Here is a 7,892-nt window from a genome sequence, read left to right as displayed (position 1 = left end):
GTATATATATATATATATATATATATATATATATATATACTTTAAATAAATGCATCGTTTTGTTTTTTTAATATTATAATCTTTGCATTACTGTTTGAATAATTAGTAATGAAATTATTTGATTTTAAACTACATCTACACTAGGACACTTATTAATTTGATTATAAGTAGTATACTAGTAATAGCGTTAAACAAACTTATATATTTTTTATAACAGAAATTATGAACACATTTAACCATTAACTTCTTTTTATAGAGTTAATACGTTTTGTAAAACTTGTGTAGCTAATTCAAAAAGAAACATTTTAAGGTTTTTTGTAATAAAAACAGTAATTGTTATTCTCTGTTGAAAGTATATTTTATTCTATTCCAATTTTTTCTACTCTATTCATATTTTTTTCTACTCATATTCATTCAGTACATTTGCATTTGTAAGAAACAGTTTTTTTTATTTATGTACGTAAAAGCAAAGTTATTTTATTTTATAACCGTCTTTGAACAGCCGACCCAATTTTTCTAATTTACGACAACTAATGTTCAACTCCGTAGACTTGTAATTTTGAACAAAATCCAGAAGACAAGGGAACTTCTGGATCAAGTATTGGGAGAAATTTGCATACTGGGAGGACTTTTTGATGGAACTAACCCACATTTGCGTTACAGGGAGGGAAAAACTACGAAACCTCCCAGAGTCAGACTGACGGCAAGGGGACTCTAACTCATGATCCGCCTACCACTGAGGATATTCTATGTCAGCACTGTGGTCGGTGCAAGCCGGGTGCGGAATTCGTATGGACCAGTCATCGCTGGGATTCGAACCCAGTTCACTTCATTGAAAGCTCTATCCCCTGAGCCATCACGGCTCCAGCAAAGTCATTAACATTAGCAACAGTGTTTCGTTAAAGCAAAACAAAAATAATTACAAAAAACAAATTCGGAAACGCGGTTTGTTGCAACGTAGTGCCCAATAAATTTAACTGATTTGTTTAAAATTAAAAGCTTGACAAAACTAAAAAATGAAGGAAGCACAAAAAATATTTTAAGTTTAAAAACAAGTGTTTTCAGTGAACAACGTTTGTCGATAGCTTTGAAGCAGTTTTATGTCTTAACTACTTATTTTGTTTTAGAGCTCATAACGTTTTAATTTAACACATCTGATCCATGCAATTATTTTTCAAATTTTGCATGTCTAGGAATTTTAAATTATCCTACACAAAGTCTTGAAGCTAAAACACTGTTTTCTCAAAACATACCACTGGGTAAGCCTGTGAAAATTTTTAAAGAGTTCTGAACGCTCAATCGGAACTTTATACATTTCAGTAGGCTAGTTTTTATTTACTGTTAAAATATAAAACAGAAACACTGTATCAACAGAAATAAAGCATATGCGCTCATTATATCAAAGTAAAATATCATAATATTTTAATTTCATTTATTTACGTATATAAATAATAATAATACACAAATATATATAAAATATAGAACAATGGCAAACTAAGAATAAATTCACAAAATGGTATTAAGATAAAATACTATTACAACAACGTTAAAAAGTAAATCACAACACTTACCTTATGATATTTTTCAACATCAGCTGGAAAAGCTGTCCTGTACTTCAGCAACAAAATTAAGCAATTATATAAATTGTTTTAAAATCGTGCTAGTCATAGTATTATAAATTTTGTAGAAGTCATTATTAATTGATAAAAACGATCCTTTGATTATTTGCTTCTTTGAGGTAAAGGCAACTAAAGTACATCAACAGCAATCAATTTATTTCTTAGATAAATAAAAATCATGCGAAATCAAGTTGCTTAGTTGTTGTAGTTCATTTACGTCACACTAGAGCTGCACAATGGGCTGTTGTTGTTGTTGTTACTTTACGTCGCACTAGAGCTGCACAATGGGCTATTGGCGACGGTCTGGGAAACATCCCGGAGGATGATCCGAAGACATGCCATCACAATTTTGATCCTCTGCGGAAGGGATGGCACCCCCGCTTCGGTAGCCCAACGACCTGCGCGCGAGGTCGAGCACTTTACGGTAGCACAGTTTAACGAGGACCAATACCGCACACCCTCGGTCCCTACGCAGACTGATCCAAGTGGTCACCCACCCGCACACTGACCGTAGTCAGTGATGCTTGACTTCGGTGATCTGCTGGGAACCGTGTCTTAACGATCAGTCCACTGCGGGACTCAAGTTGCTTAGATTAAATTGGAGGTGAGAAGAGGTCTAAGCTATATACTATGTTTATAAATTCACGAGAGCCCTCATGGCCCGAGAGGTATTGTCTTTCCACTGAACACTTTGAGGCATGGAGTTAACAGGTTCGAATGTCGCCATATCTTTGTATGCATCTTTAGGATGTACTTTTATGATTTATATACATTTGAAGGCTCGTGTGCTTAATTTAAGCTTATAAACCTTTTGACAAATCGAAGGACAGATAGCGCAATACAGAGAGGGACAGCACGAAGATACATCCAGGGTAACAGCGGGATTCGAACCCGCCACCTCCATGCGTTGCACAGCGTTTGGCAAGTTGTCCTTTTATTAGTGCTATCCGTTTTCTATTTATTAACTGTTACACACAATCGCAGGCTTGTGCGCGCATTACAAAGATCGGTTTTTAAGCCCTTGTTAAATAGAAGAACAGATAGCACAAGTTTGAGAAGGATATCACAAAGATACATTTAGGGTTAAGGTGGGATTCGAACCCGCTACTCTACGCTACAGAGCTTTTGGTGGAAACACGAGAACGCTCAGCCAGGGAGGCCCCTAAACGTTATTCAACTTATCAGACGTTTATAAATGATTGTGTTATCTGTTTCTTTAATTTTTATAAGGGCTTCCAAGCTGTTCTTTGTAATGAGCCCGCATATGATTATGATTACAGTAATTATAAAAGTACTAACCGCATTCAGTGACCAGCTTAGTCACCTTCCCAAATTAGCTTGTCCAACATATAAACTTTAGTGATAACCAAGATGGCCGTACAGCAAAACAGTATTCAAATATACCAATTCTTCAATTCCTACCACAATGCTAACTAGTTTTAAACAGTATATTAAGTAAATTTTTTCACTGTTGTCTGCACGGAAGTACTTAAATTTCAATTTTAACAATTTTCAAGATTATAAAAGTTCCTTATGATTAAATTTTAATAATTATTAAAAATCTGTCCGGTAGTAATGAAATCACCAGAGTTTGAGAAATTTTAACATAAAGGGCAGAAGCATTTAAATTATTTCCATTTCTGTTAGGGGATAAGGTAGAGAAGTCCTCCTAATCCTCTATTACAGTATTATTTCAAAATCGGATATCAAAAATCGATTATTTGAATTAAATATTTTTTAACTTTCGAATAATTGTATAAGCAGGGTATCTGCTACATTTTATATTTTCAAATTCATGACTTTCCATGACTAATTCCAAGAATTTTTCATGACTTTACGAAGTTACTATTTCAGGGTGGCCACTCAAAACAGATTTCAAATTTCCCTGATTTTTCCAGGTAAAAATCTTAAAATTTCCAGGTTTGTGTTTTTTTCCTTTTTTCTTATAAAGTGTAGGATGTGTACAAGAAAAGTGTCTGTATTATAAAATATCTTATTCAAAATGTCATTTTTTTAAACATATCTTGAAAAAAAAAATTTTTTTTTACAAGATATTTTTTTATTATTTTTTAATGTTCTGGTACAACATTAATTTTTAAAAAATTAAGACGTGGAGAAAATAATATGTTTAGCTTGCAGAATATATTGTTTTTATTGAATAATTTTAATTGTTTTTATTGAATTTAATGTGTTACTTTAAGTAGTATTTGCTCAAAGTGTACCTACAAAATGACAAAATCAGAATAACCAATAAAACCTTGTATAAGTATTGTTTAATATATTTTCATTAAGGAAAAGAAAACCGTTTCAGGTGATTATATATCAATAATTTTTAATAATTACAGTGGCTCCCAAAAGTGCTCACTCACTTATAACTTATATTGAAATAGGAAATAAAAATTCAATAATTAAAATGAATATTTCACAATGGGTATTTGATAATAAGATGTATAATCTATTCTTAGCAAAACTGCACGGAATATTTTAAAAACAAAGCAAAAGTTAATTTTTTAATCAAATAGTAACAAAAATGTTACCCCACGAAAGTCATCGTACATTTAAATGTTTTGGATCTCAGAATTAAAATTATCGTCAATTGCTTTTTTTATTTAATTATTTTTCATTTAATTTTTTATTTCTTTATTAGCAATTTAGTATCAAACCTATAATAGCAAAATTATATTTTAATTTTTGCTTGCTAACTCCGTAATATTTTATTTTATCATTTAAAAATGACTTGTGGTCGTAATAAAATAGACCAAATTTGATTATTTGTCTTCATAAGAGGTAAATCAGTAATGAATATGTTAAATTAGTTTACTGTATTCAATTGAACTGTGCAATATGTGATAAAATGCTTAAAAGAAGGACTTCATATCAGAGATTAAAATTATAAATTTTGTGGAAAAATTCATAAATTTGCAATTGAGTGTTGTAAAAGTTTCTGTAAAAATTTTAAAAAAATATTCTGCACGAATTTCACCTGAAAAAAAAAAAACTAGTTACACGTATTTTCAACCTTTAAAAGCTATTGTAGATGCTAAAGGAAACTCCACTAAATGTTAATTTAACGAAAAATTAGATTTACTAATAGACTGAGTTTTTTCTTTAAAAGTGTATGATGACTTTTGTGGGATAAAGTTTTTGTCACTTTTTGATGATTGATTCCTTAAAAATAAACTTTTCCTTTGTTTTTAAAATATTTCATATTGTCATTTAAAATATTTCAGTTTTGTTAAGATTAGAACACATTTTTTATCATTAAATATACATTCTGAAACATTCATTTTAATTAATGGATAGTCTTATTTCATTGAAAGTCATAAGTGTATCAACACTTTTGTGAATCACTGTAATTACATTTCAATATAAAGCTGTACTGTATACTGCATTATACTGTATTTCATCTTACCAGTGCTTTTTATAAAATTCACTGATCATATTTTCCTTAAACCAATATCTCAAGTCAAATTTTTAAATAATGGTATTTTGAAATAGCATTTTTATTTTAAGAGATTCAGTATAAAAAAATAAATGTCAGAAATGTAAAATTGTCTAATTTTTAGTTCTATACTCTATAGAAGAAAAAAAATAGATAAAATTCCTTAAAATTTATACTTTTTTGATTTTTTTTCTTATTTGAAATTAAAACATTTAAAGAATTCCAATCTAAACACACAGTTTTTTAGTTTAGCATAGTTAATTGTTTTTGTTTGAACAACTGGAATCTTGTACAGTGCAGAACTAAAACACTAAGTTTCGTTTTCCTTCTCCTGACTAAACACATATGAATAAAAAAAATTATATTTTATGTATATACATCATTTAATATGTTTCCTATATATTCCTTAGTCATTGTCAGCTTTTTTAGGTAAAAAGAGGAATAGTTTTGAAATATCATCTCTGGAATGCAAGCAACATTTACGAACTTTCGATATTGTGATAACTATACAATTCGAATTTTGAATCAAAAAACTAATATTTACCAACAAAACCGTAAAATTTGATATTAATATATTGTTAGTTCTAAAAAAAACTTTTTTCAAAATAAAAATATACTATAAAAGGTTAAAATGAAATAGAAAAAATTAGCATTAATGCAAGAATTGTAACAATTTGTCGACAAACATTGCTGTTAGTGATGGGGAAAAATGCGTGATTGGTACGTTTACTTAGAAAAAATAATTTACAGATTTCTTTGAGTTCAAAAGCTTTCAGAAAAAGAGTGCAATATAAAATCTATTATTATTAAATTATAATTTTTAGAGAATTTAATAAAATTAAAAATACAAAAACATTTTGACTCATTTTGTCAAAATAGAAAAAAATTACCACTCTCAATTGCGAACAAACTTGAATCATTGTGTGAACACGGACAGAATTTAAAAACCGAATCCTAACCCTGTCTTCCACCATAATCTTTGCCTTTCCTAAATTGCACAGTCTGCATAGAGATCAAAGACAAGCATGGGAGAATTTTATGTTGTATTCTAGTTTAACAGGGTTATAATGGAGCAAATTTTGATGAAAGCAAAGTAAGTTGATGATATTTTAACTGTTTGGAGATACATTTCCGTCTAAAAAATGTGGGTATAATGGATGAAACAATTTAAATTAAGAAAATTAGCAAATAATTTAAATTAGTGAAATTAAAAAAATATATAAGAAAAAATTTCCAGTTTTTCTTTAAAATTTCCAGGTTTTTATCCATATTTCCCTGATTTTTCCAGTATAAAAAAAATTCCCTGATAATTCCAGGTTTTCAAGGTGGGTGGCCACCCTGTATTTTCTCCGACAAAAACACAACAGTAGATTTAAAAAAGCATCATAACAACATTATTTGAAATTATAGGTGTAACCAAAACTGTTATACGTTGCATCTTCATATTTATAGATTTTTAATTTAAAAAACAGAGAAAATAAAGATTTAAAGCAATAAAATAGCTGAAAAGTAATTTTTTTTCTTCTTTTTTCCGCAGAATTATATTCTAAAGATACTTTTCTTGTTCAAGGGAAAGGAAAGAAATACTTCTGATTTTTCTGTTCTCATTTCGGAATAAAAATAATTCGCCAATCACTGGCTTGCTTCAGCTAGAATTTCAAATCGATAAAATAAAAAAATAAATAATAAAAATTCTGAAATCACAGAAGTTTAAAAGATAAGTTGCTCTAGAAATGACGTTTTTCTTTTTTTTTTCTTTTTCTGAAAGAACACAATTTTTAAAGAACATGATAAAAACATTTTATATTTTAATAAAATATGGCTATGAGTGGGGAATTTGTTACAAATTCAGATATTCGGAACACCAAGAAATTGGGGGAGCGGTAAATTCCAGTTTAATAATTAGATTTTTTGGCGACCTAAATTCATGACTTTCCATGACTTTTTTTAATAAAATAGTTACAATCATGACAAATTTTGTTCAATACCAAAATTCATAACTTACCATGATTTTTCATGACTTTCCAGGTGCGCGGATGTATAAGTAGTAACTGTACTGACATTTTAAAAGTTATATATCAAATACTTAAAAAAATCAACTTATTTGTAACAATGTCAGTATCTTTGCTTTTTCATCTAAAGTTACATTTTGCTGAAATTCTTCTCTTTATCTTCCCTCTTCAATTTATTTCAAGATGCTTGACCTTGTAATATTTATGATTCTTGTCAACCTCCACACAATCTAAAATATCACTGTCCATAGTAACTGCTTCCTATTATGAAGATAGATAGTTATTTCCCATTTTAAGAGCAGAAAATATTATTTACTCACACACATCACTTTTTTAGGAATGGATAATTCAGTCAATTTCTTTTCAAACTATTCTATATTATTAGGGTTTCAAGAAATGATTCATAAAACTGTTTAAGTGAAGTTTTAGGCCGGGATAGAATGGTTGGCAGGGTGCTGGACTCACGTCGAATCCAGCCGGCCAGACTCCCCGTGTAGTAGATGGTGACTGGTGCACGTTAAATCTGTCGAGTCACAAAGTCCTCCATATTCTCATAACAAATCAATACTTCTGTGGGTACTGAAATGGAGATTGATCGTTTTAAGGTCAAAACTACGATCGGTGGAAGAATGAATGAATGAGTCCGTCTATAAACAGGTGTGGCAGAGAGGTCGAATTCTTGGCTATAGATGGCGCCACTGGAAAACAAAGAACAATGACACCCCCTCTGCCTTAATGGCCTAAGAGAGTGTTTCCCAAACTTATGACTTTTGTGTACCCTTTCTAAATTTTTCATAACGCTGTGTACCACTAATAAAA

The sequence above is a fragment of the Parasteatoda tepidariorum genome, chromosome 10, assembly GCF_043381705.1.
Source record: "Parasteatoda tepidariorum isolate YZ-2023 chromosome 10, CAS_Ptep_4.0, whole genome shotgun sequence".
In the NCBI taxonomy this organism is placed as follows: domain Eukaryota; kingdom Metazoa; phylum Arthropoda; class Arachnida; order Araneae; family Theridiidae; genus Parasteatoda; species Parasteatoda tepidariorum.
Note: the sequence above shows the minus strand (reverse complement) of the source record.